Source organism: Rattus norvegicus, chromosome 3, assembly GCF_036323735.1.
Source record: "Rattus norvegicus strain BN/NHsdMcwi chromosome 3, GRCr8, whole genome shotgun sequence".
Lineage (NCBI taxonomy): Eukaryota > Metazoa > Chordata > Mammalia > Rodentia > Muridae > Rattus > Rattus norvegicus.
The window spans coordinates 113,023,137-113,043,870 of NC_086021.1; the positions used below are offsets into that span (position 1 = coordinate 113,023,137).

A 20,734-nucleotide genomic window follows, 5' to 3' on the forward strand; every position below is an offset into this window, starting at 1 on the left:
TGTGTGTGTGTGTGTGTGTGTGTGTGTGTGTGTGAAGACGTATAATTTTGTAATTAATTTTGGGACATTTGGTTTACTTAAAAAAGGATTTATATTGTAAACAGAATGTTGCAATTTTGATAATTACAAGAAAAAGTTGTAACATTTAAAAAAATCTTCCAACATACACTTAAGTGACGTCAACCTTTGTGTCAAGTAAGGGTGGGTTTATATTGTGAACTTGGAGGTTCCATTTTAGAACTTGGCTCATTATCTCAGGCCACTGGCCGCTGATAAATGAATATTTTGAAAGCATCTCACTATTCACTGCACACAGAAAAACTGGAGGGAGATGGGGCTTGAGATGACAGGCTCAGTGTTCACACAGCACCTCCTGCCGTCTGCTCGGAGAAGAGCAACACACGATGGGCAGAGGAAAGTTCACCAAAGCTCTCAGGACCTCTTAGCATGCCTCAGGCTTTTTAAGGAAAAGCGTACTTAGTCTGCTTTTTAATTAATTACAGTGAATCAGAGAGGATTAATAACTACTATAGACAATTTGACTACAAATCCAGACTTTTTCAATGTCCTATTAGACCAAAACCGGTGTAAGGAATATTTTATTCTTTTAATTATTTAATACTTAAAAGTTAATGTTCAACATATAATGATTTCATTAAATAAATGAAAGATTTGCCAAATTAAATTTGTTCCTTTGTACTTGTGTTCCATTTACTGAAGGGTTTAAAGTTGTTTCGTGTTAAAAAAAAAAGCAAGTGGCTCTTTTCTAATGCAACAAAAGCACCATTTTAATAAAAGCTGAAGATAAGCACTTTCTAAGTTTTAGTGAAAGTGAGGGTTGGCAAGACAGAAGATATCGGGACAGTAAGGGCCAAGACCTCTTATTTCTGCCACTCTAAAGAATGCTAAATAAATGTTAAATTCCAGTGCAGTACACTGTGCCAAGAATGCCTTGAGAATTGCTGCTTTCATTTAAAGAGCTCTTTGTCAAAATTACAAGTATAATTTATTAAATCTTAAATGTAAATATGAACAAAATTTTACATTTTTAATTTGTTCCAGGCTGTCCGTCTAAACTCTGTAAGAATCTCAATCTTATCCTAAGTTTAAGAATCCCTAAGAAGCTAGCTTCTTTGCTATTTTCCCTCCAGCTCTATTACTGCGTTGTAACCGTGTTAAACGTCACACTATATGTAAGTCAGAGTACAGGGATGAAGGCAAGGAGGCATGCCATAAATTTGCAAAAATTTCTATTTCTTTAGTCACACATGTTTAATTATATGCATGTTGTGTCCCCTTTCCATGGCTTTAAAAACTCACTGTAGAGGTACTGTGACAATACCACCTTCAGCCATTGGTAAGCCTGGCAGTATCTTTATCTTAAGAGGAGGGGTTCCTATCCAGGTCCCCCTCGGCATTAATAAGCTTTATTTGAGCTGCATTACGTCACACAACCATCCAGAAAGCCATTTCTCTTTAGTTTTCTGTCTCACCCTGTTCGGGAATCACTAGACAGGTGAAACGTGGATGAGGGTGGCTCTTGTTTTGTTAACAAATCTTAAGGTTATAAGATTGTAGGACCATTACATCTTGACATCAGTTTGGTATATTCTACTTCTGACATCTCGTACGAAAACCGTATTGTTTTGCTGTCTGTCAAACTCTAGCGGGTTTAAAAATTCTACAAGCCCAAAGGAACTTCTCTCAAACAAATTGTTACACTCTAACTTTAAATGAAAAGTCAGGGCCACTGGTTTTGTATTTATGAGCCTACTAATTTTTTTCTTTCATTTTAAACTTTAACTTGGCTATTAGAGCATGTGGCTGAATTAAGCACGTTACTTTGCAGTGATCTTAAATATGTACTGCTTCATGAGTCTTCGAATGAGATATTATATTTAGGACAACTTAAAGCCAACTCACTCTTACATTTATCACGTGTATTTTCTTAAGAGTGGAAGCATCTTGGAAATCGCTGAGAGCTAAGCAGTGTCTGTTTAATTGGTAATCTTTGAAAGAGCATAACCGTTTCTCTATGAAATGCAGCTAACACTTTCATGAGGACCAGCTCCAGCTCATTAGCATTCTTGTTCCGTACTGGTGCTGTTGGTGGGGGTGTTGGAGTAGGAATGCCATTGTGTCGAGTTCCAGTGTTTGGGGACAAACACTGCTGTGGAAGGAACGTGTGAAAAGGCCACAGTCCTGTCAGTGAATGAGCAAGGCTGTGCTTTCTGTGTGCTTCAAGCAGGGAAGCTGTCATTCATGGCTAACACAGCCAAACGGAGGCCAAAACACAAGGCTGCAGCACCTTTTAAAATGATATTAGTGATTTTTAAACACGATCTTCTTTATTTATGATCCTACACAAAGCTTTAGTTGCTGTCAGTAAACAAAATATGTCAGTCTGTTCGGAAATACTGTAAAAATGAAAGAAAAAAAAAGTCCATGGAAGTGTGCCAGGCAGTTACAGTGATTAGGGCTTGGAAGAGCTGATGGGCAGTGTGAGGTACAGACATGATTTGAGGGGAGCTTCTTCTCTGGAAGCCGCTTGTCTTCCCGATTAGACACTTCTTCGATTTTTCTGCTCCTAAAAACTAACAAAATTCCTAGAGATTTTGACATAATTAATACGTAGCAATTTATTTTTATTAAAAACATCAGTTTTGGGGAAGGTTCATAAACTCTCGCTTTTAATCATTTAAAGCTGTTTACGACCCATCTCCGTTGTTAGAGCCTCTGCAGTCACGCATGAGTGTCAGACAGGAAGCAAAGAAATGGCTGCACCACCCCCACTGGCCACCTTCACCCTGGGCTTGTGGTTTCTGCTTTACTCTGTAACTTCGAGATACAGTGGGGCTCTCAGTCCTCCTCCTACATTTATAGCACTTTGGAAGAGAATGATCAACTTGGAGTGAAATTTTAGCTTATGTAAAACAAAATGAAAATTAAAAAGAACCCTCAAACAGGTCTTAGGCTCTGGAGGCTTTCCCTAAACTTCACCTGAAGAGTTGAAAAACATCAACAGTTTGCTTTTATGTCTGAAGGTTCAGAAAAATACTTTTTTTTTTAGTTTGATTCTGAAAATGAGTTCTCAGGTTATTTATTTAACTCACTACCTAGTCAAGTTGAGAGCTACATGGTTTTGGTCTGAGTAATTAAGTATTTTTGTACGTAGTTTTTTGTTTGTTTGGTAGGTTGATTGTTTTTATCAGTGTATTTACATGCAATTTTTAAAGTTTAATATGCAATACACTAGGTTGAGAAATCCAAACATTTAATTTCTACTTAAAAACTCAGATTTCACTGTTTAAATTGCAATGACATTGTGGGTTTGCTTTATGGCCATACTATTAAAGGAAGAAATAATTAGATAATATCAGTATGTGCAGGTTTCACAGTTCAAAATTGAAACATATTTTGTTAATATTCCAATTAAGATTTGCACAATTTTTAGATTTAAAAAGATGTATGAGCTAAAAACAAATGACTTTACCCATACTTTCGATATGTTTCTTAATTAGATATTAAATATAACAATATTATCCTTATCAGAAATGATTTGATTCAAAATAATCTTTGAATTGCTTTAGTGGTGACAGAAATTTGTTCATCGCAGAGAGGAAAATTTAATATTTTATTTTCGTAAGGGTGTTTGAGAGTATTTTAGAGCCTATGCTTTAGGTCATTTGAAAATATTTGTTAGTTGCTATTGCTAAGAGATTAAGCATTTCCCTTCGGTTCTTTCTATGTACTGGGCACAGCAAATGAAATGGAGGCTTTTCTTGAGTTAGCCTTTTTAGGATTAAACTTAAAAATCTTTGGCTTATGAACAGCCTTCTTAATGTCCTTTGACATCTCTGGGGTAGTTTCTAACCCATAAACGTGTGGCCTTTGTGATTCTGAGAACAGACTGGGGTCCTTTGAAAAGTGTGAGACTACTTTAAGGTTCTGATAGGAATCTCTTTTAGCATATTAGATTGTCCGCAGAGTATACTGGCTGTTGATTCCCCCCTGAAACCAAGCTGCATTCTAGTTACCTGAAGTATTTTAAGAACCTTAAACTTGTGTCTTTTTCTAAGTGCCATGCTTCGAGCAGGCCTAACATCAGTTAAATGAAGTGAAAATTGCATTCTTGTCTTGATAGAGATGAAAATGGATTTCTGGTCATGAAATAGATGTAGTTGTCACTTTTTAAAAAAGGTGTCAGCAGTTTGCTTCAGCGAGTAAGGTGCCAATTCAGTATGGCAGTAAACTTGTGATCTGAGCAATCAATAAAGGCTTCAATAACTTCTGCTTCATTACACTTATAATAAGAGGCTATAGATCCACGGCACATAAAATGTTGATAACGAACGAGGATGTGTGGGGATCGACGGGGATGCTTTCATGGGAGTACAGTAAGTGCAATGTTGCCATCTAGAGTTTGTGCTTAGGTAATTATCATAGTGAGGGGGTGGGGGGGGCGGTCAAGGAATAGAGCACACCGTGATCCCGAAATGCTGTTTATTTTCTTTGATTTGTCTGTGACACCCTTATTGCCACAGGACGTCTCATTTGACGTGTCATAAAGCAGTTAGGACAGAAGACAAATCTTTCATCTGTATTTTTCTCTAATCCTCTTAGAATCATGTGACCAAATGTCAAATGTCTGTCCCTGACTCCAAATTGGACTTTTTACCATGAAAATTCTTTATTAAAAAAAAGTCACTTTGGAGCAAAAACAAGATTTTTTTTTTTTACATACAAAACCAGAGAGGTCTGACGGCATCTTGGTTGGATGCTTCTCCATGGAAAATATTGCCTTTGTTAATATGGAACGCACTTACCTTAAAGTAGCACTTCAAATATATTTAATATAAAAACTATGAGACTCATGCAAGGAACATAGACTTCCCTGCCTCAGTAATTCATTATGAACACTTTGATGAAGTATGGGTTGCTCTGGGGATTGGCTAAGACTGTCTTTATTTTCCATGTCATAGCAACACTTATCACTTTATTTTTCCTGACTGATTAATCCTGGTGTGATTGTTTTCTTACAAATAATACCTGTGTGTGTTGAAACTGTTCAGGGAATCCATCAAGCACCTTCGTTCACTTTGCTGCTGTAACTCTGTGAAGTTTATCCTCATTTCTGAGGAGTCGAGGGCAATGATACCTGCGTGTGGCCGAGAGATTCAAAGGAAACGTCTCAGGGATAGATTACTCCATCGCTTACACATTTTGAAAGAATGGGTATAGATGTTGGTGAAGCATTACTGAACCATTTCTCCAGCTCAAGTTGTGACTGCTTCACTGAGAAGTTTATAAAAATCTGTTTTTAAGAGTTTCTATATGTAATCCAAATACAGTAACTTTGTATATATGTAGATGAATTTAATAAGAAATCCAATTGGGGAAAATCTTACTTCTCCCATTCATTGCATTTGTATATGTTATTTATATACACATATATATGTATGTATAAAAAACATAATATATAACATTATATATGATACATATATAAAACTTTGTTGAATGAGGCCTTTGAATTCTCTGGAAGAATAATTTGGCATTAGCATATAATCAATGCATTAAAAACATGCTACTATATGCTTTCTGTTTTCTTATATCTATGTGTAAGTTCTACAGTGGAGAAACCAGAAATGAGTATAGTGTTATTTTCATTTACTGATCAAAATTTTATCCTCAAATATTATGTTGTATTTTTTCTGCATTAAACTTAGGAAATTCTGTTAGACATAAATACTTTATTCTGAAATTCGTAGTCCTACTGAGGGGAAAATATTTCATTCTGTAGCCTCCAGAACAGGTCTAGTTTGTTGTAGTAGAGTAAACCCGAACCCCTGAGAAGTTTCCTTTGAATATCTCGGCCACACGCAGGTATCATCGCCCTCGACTCCTCAGAAATGAGGATAAACTTCACAGAGTTACAGCAGCAAAGTGAACGAAGGTGCTTGATGGATTTCCTGAACAGTTTCAACACACACAGGTATTATTTGTAAGAAAACAATCATGCCCAGTCTTCAGCTGGTTAGAGAGGGCACACCATTCTATCGTCACCTGACATCCTATCTGTTCCGCCAACATCCTGGGGCCCTGTCTTCTGCCCCTCCTCCCAAAAGTAATAATGCTCACCGAGAGCCTTGTGAGAGTGGACAAGAATATGAAAGCATGCTTTTTTTTTTTTTGTGGTTCTCTTGAAGGACTAAAATAGTATTGAAGGCACGTTCTTAGCAGGAGAAAAACCACCTCTTTTGACAATTGTACTTTCTGTTGCTACTTATTCATATGGCTCAATGCTGTAGGCGATTTTTAGTTAGTATCATTGATTATTGAGAAGTCAGACAAATGATTAAAGAGAGATTCTTCTTGCTCATGGTCATTCTATGAGACAGGGTTTTACCTAGTCCATACTGGCCTCAAAATCTCCTTATCACCGCAGATGACCTTGAACTCCTGATTTCCCTGCCTCTAACTCTGAGTGCTGGAATTGTAGGCGAGAACCACTGTGCCTGGTTTTATGAGGCGAATCTTAGATGGAAACAGTTTTGGAATCATCGATTTTCTTCAGTGTATTCAGAAAAAGGATGTTTTCCTCTCACATTTTTAATCAACACCCATTGTTACAGCTTCAGCCATCGATTTGACTCAATACAGAGTCAATTGGGAAGAGGAAACCTCGAGGAATTGTCTCCACTGAACTGGCTTGTCACCACGTCGGCAAGGCATTTTATTAGTTGTAAATCGATGTAGGAAGGCTCAGCCCTGTACTCAGTGCTGCCCCTAGACATGTAGGCCTGGGTGGTATCAGAAAACCAGCTGAGGAAGCCAGAAGGGGAAAGCCAATAGGCATTGCACCTCTGTGGTCTCTACTTTAGTTCCTGCCTGCAGAGTCCTGTCTTTGTTTCTACCTTGGCTTCCCTTGATGATGGACTGTATTGGGATGTGTAATGCAAATAGATCCCTTTCTCTGCCAAGTTGCTTTTGTTCAGGATATTGTATCACAGAAATCAAACTAGAACACTTATCTTATAACAAATGCCTGATTTTCAAATAATATAATTTATTCTTTGAATATATATATGAATGATGAAAATGAATATAATAATTATTTCATCTAATTTTCTAAAATCATTTATGGAGAGAGGACATAGCAAAAATTAATTCATCGACCTTTAATATATGTCACTGGGCAATAAATATTGAAAGCTCCAAGAATCATGTCACAATTAAAAGGCACAGTTATGATCAGAAATCTTATGATTGGCAAACTGTAGGTGAGTGACATACTGTGGAGCAGTGCAGAATGATATTCCCTTTTCTGAGATATTTGGAACTAAAACTGATAGGCTTTCAGACACTTTTGGATTTTTTTAATATATGTATATAGACAACAGGATATCTTGAGAGTGGGATTCAAGTTTAAATAGTGAATGAATCCGTGTCTGCTAGAAAATTTTGTATAACACTTGTAGTGCACATACCTGCTATGAACCACTGGGAATGGAATTTTCCACCTATGATGTCCATCATCTCTCAGAATGCTTTAGAATTTAGAACACTTCATCTTCATAGTTTTGAATTAGGTATGCTTACCCTTCACTCTCCAGTATACCATCCTTGAATGGTCTTAAATTTAAAATAAATGAACATAAGTTTGGCTGTGGATTTCTGAATCTGCTCCCATCAGTTGTTAGATGAAGTCCAGTCATCATCAGCAAGGCTGATGCCTGACACGCTCTCTGCTTCCTGGTCTACCACAAGGGGAAGAACCTCCAGCACAGGCACATGACACCTTTATGACACCTAACCTGCCATGATGGCTGAAATACTGAGACAAATAAGTCTGCTCTTAAGTAGTTTGCTAGACATTATAGGCACAGTCACACAAAAGTAACTAAGACAGTAGATAATGCATTCTAGTGTTCACACACAAAACAAAACAGAAATCAGGTAAACAAACACCACAATAGTCACTACCTGTTCTCCATCTGGTTACCAAATAGTCATACCTTTATGTTCTTCAGGATCTCTGAGGATCCTGTACATGGACTTACAGTGTGACATATTTAGTGACTACTATTCTGCTAATCATTAAATTTACTTTACCTTGTTTGGTTAATAAGGATCTTCCTTCTCCCCAGAAAGAAACAATTAGAAAAACAAACTCACTGAGGTCTCCTTCCGTGACGTGTGTGGCTACAGCAGAAGCTAGGGATTTGAGTGCAGGAAAACTGCCCAACGTCTCGCCATAAGGAGTTTACATTATTGTTAGTTGACAAAATACCCATGAGACACTTGTAAGAAATTTGATTATTAGTACATAATTAAGTTCTAAAATATATGATTTTGATGCTGTGAATAGAAACTTACATAAAGGAACGTCAGTGCAAAACTAGAAAGGAATTTTGAGATTGAAATTAACTTTAGTTCCCAAGTGATTCTTAGTTACCACATCTTGTAGACAATAGCACAGTCGTAAAGTTTACTGCATTAGATTACTGAGAGGACTAAGTAATATTAAACTCATAAATGATTCCTGGAATACAGTTAATACAGATTGCAGTCAGCAGGGATTAGACATATTCATCAGCTATGGCATCAATACTGGGATTAATGTAATTGAGGCCAAGGTAGTAGGGTACTTGCATAAGGTGAAACGGTGAGGCTGGTGACGGTCAAGTGACTTGATGTCACTTTTAGAGTAAGCAAGGCAGGAAAGGAGGAAATAAAGTCAGGTAGTTATGACATGAAGACCAGGGTAGGTGACATACATCCAGATACATTATACTTTGGTACAAGAAGGTATCTGTGACCTTCGCAGGGTAATGAAAAGTTACAGCAAATAAAGTTAGGGGAAGAACTTACATTGAAGCAGAGAGAACAATGAAGAAATAAATCCTCTTCAAGGATGGGGTTGCTCTACCTTCCAAAACTCTCATTGTATATCAAATAAAAAATGTCAAATAGAATTTTAGAGTGATCAATTTTGCAGGATTACACTTAAAATTAATTCTATCAGGAAAGTTCCATACTATATAACTGGCCTATTAACGAAAACATTTATACAGATGTTAATTTATAACCTTTGCAGGTGGCATAGTTGTGATGGTTAAAAGCTTTAGAGTAATGTCTTCTTCAGTTAACTTGTCTGTCACTATGTCTTTGGGATGTTTAATAGTTAGGGTTCTTTAGAGGAACAGAACTGATAGAATGGTTTTATATATGTATATATGAAAAAGGATTTTATTTCTTTTTTTTAGCGAGGCCTATGGGTATTGTCGGGCTAGCCCAAAAATGGCTGCTTCTACAGAAAGGCCACAAATCTGATAGTTGTTCAGCTGGATGTCTTAGCTGGTCCTCAATATACCTGAGAATCTTAAAGAAGCAGATTCTAATGCCAGTGACGGAACGCAACTGGAACAGAGAGATGAGCTTGCCAGTGAGGGGTGAAGGCATATATATATATATATATATATATATATATATATATATATATATATGCAATAATATACATATATATATATATAATCAAACGAACAAACAGAAAAACCCAACCAGCTAACCAACCAACCAACCAAACAGAAACCCCTCATCACAGGGATGCCAGCCCCTTGGGTTCTAGTTGCTGTAGTCAAGTTAACCCCAGTGATGAGCCATCTGGCAGGGTTGATGTATAATTCTATTCACAGATAATGATAATAAGACATTTGCTACCCATGCAAGACTGAGGTTGAAAATCCTATCCTTTCCGGGAGTTGGTGGTTCATGGGAGCCACTTGGGATGCAGAGGCAGTTGGATCTCCAGGTTTGAGACCAGCCTGGTCTACATGGTTCCACGATAGCCAGGGCTACACAGAGAAACCCTGTCTCGAAAAACAAAAACCAAAACAGAATAAAACATAACGACAATCTAAAAACAGGTGAGAGAGAGAGAGAGAGAGAGAGAGAGAGAGAGAGAGAGAGAGAGAGAGAGAGAGAGAGAGAGAATTTCATGCTTAACCTAGGAACCTTAGCTCCTGAAGTTGTTGGGTATCTGGGAAAGACGGCTGCATTTGAATAGCATGTACTGAAGTAGACTTTAGAGCGAAATAAATTCCTTATTCATCTGCATGCTCGTGTATAGGGCAGCTTGCAGGAGTCAGATCTCCTGTTGCACCAAGTGAGTTCTTGGGACTTCATTCAGGTTGTCTACTGTGGCAGTAAGTGCCTTTTCCACACTGAATAATCCTGCTGGTTCCCTGAAGTCTACTCTAGAAAGGCACTGTTAGGAGCCAAATTCACTTGCATGGCACTGATAAACAGATGAATATTTTCTATATTTTACCTAAATTCCCCTTTTTGGGGGTCTGATTTCACCTTTCACGTTATCAGCTGCTTGCAGTAGTAGAAGAATAATGAATATTAAACTTGACGGAGAAAGGGAAATCATTTCTTTCAGGTAATGTTCAGCATTAAAGGATGCTCAGACGCTTATGTCTCTGTCCTGGAACTCACTGTGTAGACCAGGCTGCCTCAAACTTTTAGTGCTTCTGCCTACTAAGAGCTGGAATTATAGCTATGAGCTACCTCTCCTGGCTCAACTCCTACAGTCTCTCCAGCGTCATTTGTTGAAGACACTACGCTTACTGTTTGTTCTTGGCGTCCTCGTGGAAGATCATTTGGCCAGGGACATGGGCTTTATTTCTGGGCTCTGGGTTCTGTTCCGATATATCTTCATGTTTGTGCAACCTTTACCATTATTAATTAGTATGAGTTTGTTGGTTTGCTTGCCTTTGAGATAAGGTGCCATGTGATACAGCCCGGGCTGGTATTGAACCTGTGACTAAGCCTTGGGTGTTGGGATTGCAGGAATGTACCATTATGCCCAGCGTGCTTTGAAATCAATCAATATGATGCCTGTATCTTCATTTCCCTTTCCCAAGATGTTCTGACGATGTGAGGTTTGGGGTGAATTTAAGGATTTTTTTTCTGCTTTTACAAAAATGTCATCGATGTTCTACGGGGACTATACTGACTTACTAGGATACTTTCAGTCATATGAATGTATTAACTATATTTTGGCTGCTCTTATTTCCTATTGGGATGTTTTATAGTTTACACCACATAAACTTCTCACTTCTTTGATTACATGTATTCCTGGGTGGTTTTATTCTCTTTGACATTATAATAATGAAGTTTTTTAAATTTCTGTTTTGGATTGGTCATTGTTTGTGTATATAAATGCAACTGGTCTTTATGTGTTCACTTTTTATCCAACGACTTCACAGGGATTTTTAGCTGCAATGTTTTTTTCTGTAGAATCTTGAGGGCTTTATACGGATTAGATAAACTCACCTGTATACAGATCATTCTCATTTTTGGACTCGTTATTTCTTGTCCTACTGATGTCTCTGGCAAAGACTTTCAGCATTGCATCGAATAGTGGTGAAATGGGCGTCTGTCTTGGTCTTGTTCCTAGTAAGGGAAACTTCCGTTATCCTGGTTGTGTGTGTTGTTAAGCACCGTGTTTCATGACTAGCTTTTGCAATGCTGTTATATCTTCTCTTCCTGGTTTGTTTCCATATTAACAATACCATATTGAATTTTGCCAAATGTTTTTTTTTTTCTGCTTTGACTGTAACGAGGCTTTTGGTCTTCATGGTGTGTGTGTGGAATGTTACTTTTATGCCATTTTAGTTGTTGAGCTGGTTTACATGGAAACTGAAGCCTTGTATTTGGGGTTCTTCAGTTACAGACCAGTCTTTCTTCTTCTCCTCCACTCCCTCCCTTCTCTCTTTTAGACTGATATTTAGTATTTTAATTTTCTTTGCAGGAATTTTTCCATCTAATTTGAAATGACAGATCTAGTGACATAACATGACTCTTACTCTATTGCCATCCCCCAAAAGTCTGTACACATTGCCCTCAAATCTTTGAAACTGGCAAGTGCTAGCTTCTCTGTTTCTAAATTGACGTAGCTCAAAATTGACCAGGGCTTTTGATACTTTTAAAGAAATTTTGTTTTTTGTATTTTATTTATTTATTACCATCGTATTGGTTTTATGCTTTATTCATTTCTTACTTCTGCTTATGTAGGGTCTAAATGTGCATGGCTTCTCTGCATTCTCATAGTGGAAGTTGAGATCCTTGATTTTAGGCTTCTCTGCTTTTGTAACTCGGGTATTTAATGCCATACACTTTTTCCAGACAGCTCATTCGCCTGTGCCTTCCAAAGCCCAACATCCCGAGTCTTTATTTCTTCAGTTTTGAAGTTTTTACTTGTAATTATTCCATCTGTTACTTAAAGTCAAGGTGTGCTCTTTTACAGTGATTTGGGGATTTCTATGTTTTTCTGTTATTGGTTTCTGTTTTATTTCTACTGCGGCAAGAGACCACACAATATATCATTTTAATTGTTTCAGAAGTTGTGGGATTTTTTTTCTGTGGCTCAGGGTAAGGCTACTTACTGCTCCATGCTTGCCCCTCTGTATGGAGGTGCCTATAAGCACCTTCACTCAAGTAACATCCTCCAAGTCTTCTGGTGCCTTGCTGTAGGCAAGAATTTGTCTGTTTCTCTTTCCAGTTCCATCAATGTTTCATACACATATTTTGAAGGTCTATTGTTAGGTGCATGGACTTTTGAGCCATTTTGAAATGTTCATATTTATTCCTGGAAATATTTTTCTTCCTGAAATCTACTTTGTTTTATGTTAATGTAAACACTTCCATGAGCGTTCCCACAAATGTTATCATGGGTATCCCCCTTGCTGCCTTCAGTCCTAACTACTCTGCCTTTAGCCTCTGTCTTGAATGAAGAATATATTTGGACATGTGTTTCCCCATGAGCTTACATGTTTGTACTCTTACTGGTGTTCTTAGGCTAGGCTGTTCACAGTAACCATGGCTATGCCTGTGTTTAGTTAATCCACTTAGCATTTGTGTCCTCTGTCATGTTTGCCCTTGTTCTCCCTTCAACTGTTGCCTACTGTATCCTCTGAGTGAGTTCGTCTTTTCTCTGCCATGAACATTTGGCTATACATGTTATTTTTGGTGATTGTGATTTGAGTGTGTGTGTGTGTGTGTGTGTGTGTGTGTGTGTGTGTGTGTATGTTATGTGTGCATATACTTATGGATCCATATACACATGTGTGTGGAGGTCAGAGGTTGATATGAGGTAATAGTTAATGTTATACCAGAGCAGAGCTTAACAATGCCATTCTGTAGTTAATACTATGTCCACTCAGGAGGCAGAGGCAGGTGGAGCTCTGAGTTCCAGAACAGCCAAGGTTACACAGAAAAACCCTGTCTTGAAAAACCAAAAAAGAAAGAAAGGAAAAGGTCTTTTGAAAATATGTATCAATGTAACTGCTTTAGGATTAGACATAATATTTTAATATTTGACAGTTTAATATATAAATGTTCTATTGTTTCCATTAGCAGTAATTTTATTGCTTACAAGGTAAAGTATTACATGCTTTTGAATGCCTGTGTCTTCTCAAAATTTGCATACTGAGCTCTTATCCCTAATCCAACTGTGCTTTGAATTACTAAGACTGTATCGAGTTTTAATGTGAAGTGAAGCCCCGAGAATAAAGACCCAGTTTAACAGGATTAGTGTCCCTGTAAAGCAGAAGACTTACCTTCCACCCCACCCCTGTCTTTCCTCCTCCTTTTTTCTGTCTCCATACCATCTCCTGCGAGGACACAGTGAAGGAGACAGTTTTCACCTGCCACAGAGTTCTCTCATCTGGTAACTCAGGCAGAGCCTTCCAGCCTCCTGTCTGTGAAAAATTAAGTAATTCACCCACTCTCCATCCTATGGAATGTTACAGCACTTCAGACTTCTAATAAATTGAGTCTTCCCGTTCAAATTGATTTTCACAACTATGTAGAAACCACACCTACTTTGAATTTCTAAGTTTGAATTGTAAGTTCTACTTACAATTTCTAATTTGTAAGAAGTTAATGTCTTACATAAAATTTTAATCAAAAACGTAAGTGTAATAAGCAGTATGATCATCTGATTAAAATCAACATTGGAAATGACACAGCCCCTGTTTAGTACACAGCCTCTAATATTGTTTGATTAATTTAACAACAATGCCTTACTCAAAGCCATTATGCATTTATCTTAGTATTACTCATTTGAACATTCACATTAATGATATTTTCATTCCTGTAGGGTAGATATTATATTTTGACTTACAAAAGTTAGGGGTCTTTTTTGACAAATCTGGTGAAAAATGTTGTGTACATATTAAAAAACCAGGTTCATTAATAACATATGAAGAAGCAAATTATTTTTATTGCAGGTTAACTCAAAGGAAAAAAAATCACCTGTTTTAGGAAAACTTTCAAATACTTAAACAATTTAACTTACCAGCATTTTTTTATTGAGAATTTTATCTTGTGGGGCCTATTTTACAATAAAGAATGTTCTTTATGAAAAGAAATAACTTCTGCCAGTGAAATCTGACATGGTCCTTCTGGAGTAGAGGGATATTCATAGTGACTTTGGCTTTTCTCTATTCACTAATTATCTCACGTATCTTCAGAGAAGCTGTTTTTCTCTTTGGACTAGCTGCTCTACTCCTTAGGATTGTGGAGTCAGGGGACTGGGGCTGCTCACAGACTGAGGGGTCAGGAGGCACTAGTTTTGATCCTAAGCAGCACAGTGAACAAACAAACCATTAAATTTGCTAACTAATTTCAGGAAAGAGGAGACAAACTCTGAAATAGTGAATAAAAAGTTGTAGAATCCGAGTACATGGCTTTCGATCCAAAGTTATATTATTTGACCCATTCTGAGGAGCCTGACAAGTTAAGGTTTTCAGTTTCTCACCTAAAAACTGGAGTTAATCAAAGAGTTGTTTGAAAAAGGTGTACACATGATTACTTTAAAATGACAGGAAACCATCAAGCTTGAAGGTGCAGGTCTATCGTCTCAGTTACTTGGGAAGCTGAGGCAGGAGGATAGAAAGGTCAAGGCTTGTCTGAGTCTGTCTAGGTCGCAGATCAGTCCAAGGTCAGCATGGGCAATGGGACCACTAGTGAGATCTTGTCTCAAAATAGATAAAGAAAAAAAAAAAAGAAAGGAATGAAGAGAGCCTAGGGATGGAGTACTTTCCTAGCACTTAAACACGATACAAGTCCCTAGGTTCAAATCCCAGTTTTGCCAAATGAAATAGCAGCTGGTGATACCCTGGTGTCAGAGTCTTTGGTTTTAGGACTTATTCCACACAGTATTGTGCATAACCTAGGCAGGGAGTTTGGAAACCTTTTCGCTAGTTGCTGTTCTAAATTCAAGTGATATTTTTGACCCTTAGTCATCTTTCCTTTCAATTATTTATTTGACATTACAAGTTCATCACACCTCCCCCATATTTTTAGTTTAGGGGGGTGCTTTCCAAGTCTGACAGCCCTGGGATCACAGATATCCCATGTGCACTTCTCACTTAGACCTGGGCAGAAGTCAGGCTCTAGTTTAACGATACTTTAGAAGTGATTTGACACTTAGTCGTTTGGGCTTATTTATTCCGTCTTCTCCTTTTGTTAGAATATATTAATTATACATAACATTTATTCTTTTTGTATATGTGTATAATATATTCTAGGCCTGGGGAGATGGTTCAGTAGCTAAGACCCCTTTCTGCTCTTCCAGAGTTCCCGTTTGGTTGTCAGTGCCCACATCAGGTAATTTTAGCCCCCTGTAACTCCAATTCCAGAGAATCTAAAGCTTCTGCAGCTCTGCAGGTCCCACACTTACCTGGTGCACAGACACAACTTAAAATGTAAATCTTTATGAAGCATAATGTATTCCGCTCATATTCATCCCTCGTTACTCCATTCTGTTCCCTTCTCTGCTTCCGTGCCCGTCAGTCTTCCCATCTAGTGATCACTAGCTTTATTAGCATTGTTCATAGGAACATGGAGGACTGATTATTTATAGTGGCCACACCACTGAAGAAAACTTTTCTTTTCCCTCCAGCAACCATTAACTGTTATCAATTTCTGGGGAGGGATGGGCACTCATGAGCCCCTCTCTCATACATGACCAATGTTCATGTGCCCAATCTTGTGCCAGTAATAACAGCCGATGCTAGTTCAAGGACACAGTGGCCATGCTATAATGAAGATGGTGTTTCATAAAATTCCATTTCTTTTTTTAAGTGACTCTTACATTACTTATGATCACAATACCATCTTCCTTGACTAGTTCTAGTGAGCCAGGTCTCCACCTATGGCCAACTGGGCAACACTGAGATTACAGGTCCCACTAGAAGTCCCCCTGGGCAGGCACAGAACACTCACGGAGGAGCTATTCCCATTGTTCTCCTCATTATATAGTATGTTCCAGGTCTGCGGGCCTGAGACAGTATCTCTGTGGCACAAATGAGTTAAAAACTACAAGCAGGAAGTGGCTTGAGACCCCATATGTACAACAATGCCAAGCAACCAGAGCTTCCAGGGACTAAGCCACTACCTAAAGACTATACATGGACTGACCCTGGACTCTGACCTCATAGGTAGCAATGAATATCCTAGTAAGAGCACCAGTGGAAGGGGAAGCCCTGGGTCCTGCTAAGACTGAACCCCCGGTGAACTAGAGTGTTGGGGGAGGGCAGTAATGGGGGGACGATGGGGAGGGGAACACCCATATGGAATGGGAGGGGGAGGGGTTAGGGGGATGTTGGCCAGGAAACCGGGAAAGGGAATAACATTTGAAATGTAAATAAGAAATACCCAATTTAATAAAGATGAAAAAAAAGCAATTGAAAAAAAAAGGTGATGTATGAAATACAAGGGGTGGAAAAAAAAAAACCTACAAGCTGATGCTTGGCATAGTGGCTCATACCTGTGATCCCTGGACTCAGGAGTCAAAGTCAGGAACATCATGAGTTCAAGGTTATCCTACCTTTTTCCTTTAACTTTAATTTTCTTTTATTTACTTTTTTTTACATGTATTTTGCTTACATGTGTGTATGTGGACCATGTTTGTATCTGGTGCTCAGAGAGGCCTAGAAGAAGATGTGGAGTTCCCTGGACGTGGAGTTACAGACAGTTATGAGCTATCCTGCAGGTGAGAAAGTCAAACCTGGGTCCCCTGAAAGGGCTGGCAGTACACCTCACTGCTAAGCCATCTCTTTAGTCCATACTTCTTGATGAACACTTTGAGATTGACTTAAAGTTTTTCTTTATGAGCTAACTATTTGTTATAGATTCTTTTTTAAAAGACTTATTTATTTAATATATGTGAGTATACTGTCACTCTTCAGACACACCAGAAGAGGGCATCAGATCTTATTACAGATGGCTGTGAGCTACCATGTGGTTGCTGGGAATTGAACTCAGAACCTCTGGAAGAGCAGTCAGTGCTCTTCACCCCTGAGCCATCTCTCCAGCCCCTTGTTACAGATTCTTTATAAGTTAACACATTCTGCAGATTTAGTTCTATGTATAAATACTTATGCTTTACATGTAAACTTACGCTAAGATTTTACACATTTTACTATAAATTTGTCTTTCAATGAGGCTTGTGTGTGTGTGTGTGTGTGTGTGTGTGTGTGTGTGTGTGTGTGTGTGTTAGAGGCATAGTTTTTACTTTGTAGCTCATTAGTTTTGAGAAGCCTGATTCAGCTTCTGATAGCTCAGATTGCAGGCATGTTGCACCACACATGGCTCAGTCATTGTATATCACTCTTACTAATTTTAGTTTATAAAGATGCCTTTGTGCTGATGGCATAAAATTTAGTTTTTGGAGCCATTTACAAATACCATTGGAAAGTGGACACTATACCTAACCCAAGTAACTTAATGCCAGGACATTAAAAGTCATGCCAGTGTGCTAATGGCAACAGGGTGTGAGTTTAAGGAAAGCGGACTGTTTGGTTATATTTAGACAATGACTGGAAATTAGATGCATGGGAAATAGGAAGTGAAAGGGAGGTAGTTGCTCATATCCCCCCTCCTCCCAGTAAATATTTGTTCTTACAGTAGTAAGGAGAGAAGCTTCCAGGGGGAGAATAGCAGCGATGATATTGACGATACTGTCTTGTATGTCATACAATAGACACAGAAACTGCACTTGTTTCCTGGCATTTTAGTTATACAAGGGCTTCAGGGCATATTAGAAATGTCTTCTCTGCCTCTCGATGTTCTTATTAATAAAAAAATCATTCTAAATAATCTTCTGCTTTAGAAAGCTTCATCACCCCTGTTTCTGGATCATCAGAGCTAGATTATAGACACCTGAGTTTGAGCACATCTTTTCCAATTGAGCCATATCCTCAGTGTCCAAAATGAAATCTTTAATTCATCTAGTTTATCATAAAATGACTTACAATCTTATAATAATAAATAATACTGGAAATTAATACAGCGGCAGTTATTCCTTAATCAGCTTGTTCTCCAAATGATCCAGAGACCTTTTAACATTTCAAAGCTTAGGCTTTATCTGGGCAGACTGTCAACCAGCTTCTCTAAGTTAACCTGACCGCCTAGCCACATCAAGTCACATGCCTAGCTATATCTCCCAGGACGGTAGTCATGTCCTCTCATGTCTCCTGGCAAAAAGACTTTCCTCTTTCTTCTTCCCAGAGTTCCTTTCTTGCTACCAGGAAGTCCCACCTTCCACTTCCTGCCCAGCTATTTCACCATCAGATTTTTATTAAAGCCAATCAGAGAATGCCTAAGGTAGGTGAGGAAGGACAGAGACACAACTTTATACAGTGTACTGCAATTGTTTACATTCATAGCTGTATCTCCATAATAAAAGTTGTTTATTGCTATAAAAGCTAATTGATTTAGTTATAATAAAATATTACAGCCAATATTACCAATCGATTTGGTCTTCTCTGGGGAGGGCCACCAAAAATAAATGCAAAAAAATAATCGTACTTAAAATTTAAAATTTGAATATAAATTACAATGGATAGCTGCATATTTCATGAGTAGCTATAGAATTTGTATCATAAATTCCAGTAGCAAAAAGTAAGGCAGGACAAAAACAGTCCCATTGACAGCTGATTTGCAGGAGACCTTATGATCTTGAAAGGATTTTTTTTCTCTGATTAAAGAACAAAGCATCAAGGCATTTCCATAAGTAATTATCTCTTCTAATCTCATTGCAGAAGGAATATTTCACTCACTTCATATTGAAATTAACTCTCAAATCCTGAGTCCTCATGGTTTAAAAGAATCAAGGTGAACTGGGGAGATGAAGTAATTAACTCTAGTCCAGGTAGTAGGGATACGAATGCTAGACATAAACACATAGAAGAATCAAGTTCATTCAGTGAGTTGAGATATGGCGTGTCCTTTACGCAGTGGTGAGAGTGATTTGAACCTGGTGAAACATAACAAAGTCAGGTCATTTAAGGACCTTCTAGCTCAGATCCCAAAGCTTCATCTAATTGACAAAAACAGATTTGAATATGCTTGCAGGGTCATGGAAAAGGGTCATGGATACATAAGAATAACTCCTTTGTCTCAAGTTGGAAAATCATGAATGTTTGATAAAATAGCTCATATACCCAGCAAGCAATTTTTACCTTTTTAAAAATGGATTTCTTGATAGGCATGGTGTTGCATGCCTTTAAGTCCAGCTCTTGAGAAGGGTTAGGCAGATCTCTTGTGTATTAGAGGTCAGCCTGGTATACATGGAACATTCCAGGCAACCCAGGGCTGCACAATTGGTCTTACTGTGTGACAGTGAATAAGGCATTCACTCTGTGTTTTGGAGTTTTATTGACTAAGTGAAGCTATCTGTAGCTATATTTTTAGATTGGTATATAAGGAGATCTTGAAACAGTTCCTGGTCCTAACTTTCATAATCAGAATTCAAGAAATACTATTCACCATGCAACCAGTAGAAGTCTTTCAGTACCTATTTTGGGATGCAAATCAGAAGGCCGGTTTGACTGTCACTGGGAAATATTGGTAGCGAGTGGCCGAGGTTATGTACAGCCCTATCAGACGATCTACTAGCTTCTCTTTTGCTTGGGGTGTGAGTGGGGCAGTGCTCTGAGTCACTCAAGAAAATAGGGAAAGGAAGAGGGTGTTGACAGCTTCAGGAGAGTCTTGCATGTACTTTACTTGGATGATTGACTTCTAGGGAAGTAGTATTGGGAGAAAGCGAGAGTATGCCCCATACACAGACACTGGTAGACATTTTGTTTGCTCATTCATTCCAGACCAAAATGAACAGAGGAGGCATACTTCCACAAGTTGCTAATTCCTTTGTTCTCTCTGCTTAGACTTCATCTCATTGTCTCTGATGGACTTTCCTTTCCCCTTCTTTAGACTTCCCTCTATTCTTATTACACACTCACTGGTCTATGTCCTGCCATGATTACACCTGTATCTTAGAAGAGGTGTTTAGACTCATAGTCTTCTATTCCCTTGACAGACTCCCAGTGTTCTTATGCTGCTAAATCACTCAGAAGCTTTATCTCTGTCTTAACTTCCTCCTCTTACTGATTTTTGCCTAGGTCATTCTCTGGAGACTGGTGTTTCGAGTCTGATTGAATATCTGCCTTACAATAGCTGCTTCTCTGAGATACACTGAGCATGCAGGATTGGTGTTCTATGACCTTCAACTCATTTGAGCTAATTTTAACCATTTTAACATAATAAATTTATCTGAAGTAGAAATGGGTAACAATGTTACTTGGTTATTGAAGTCACTGGTCTTCTCATTCTCTGTAACATGTAACACTGTTAATTGCGTTAGAAAGCCATCTCCCTGGCT

General features: G+C 38.2%; 1 pseudogene across 1 annotated transcript in view; it reads left to right on the top strand.

The window, feature by feature from the left end:
• Dcdc1-ps1 (doublecortin domain containing 1, pseudogene 1) overlaps positions 1-20,734 on the top strand; it is a 410,625-nt pseudogene that overhangs the window by 82,344 nt on the left and 307,547 nt on the right. Inside the window, exons 8-9 of the transcript NR_175340.2 lie at positions 10,929-10,941; positions 20,029-20,043. The product of NR_175340.2 is annotated as a doublecortin domain containing 1, pseudogene 1 (transcript). The remainder of the gene's footprint in view (positions 1-10,928; positions 10,942-20,028; positions 20,044-20,734) is intronic.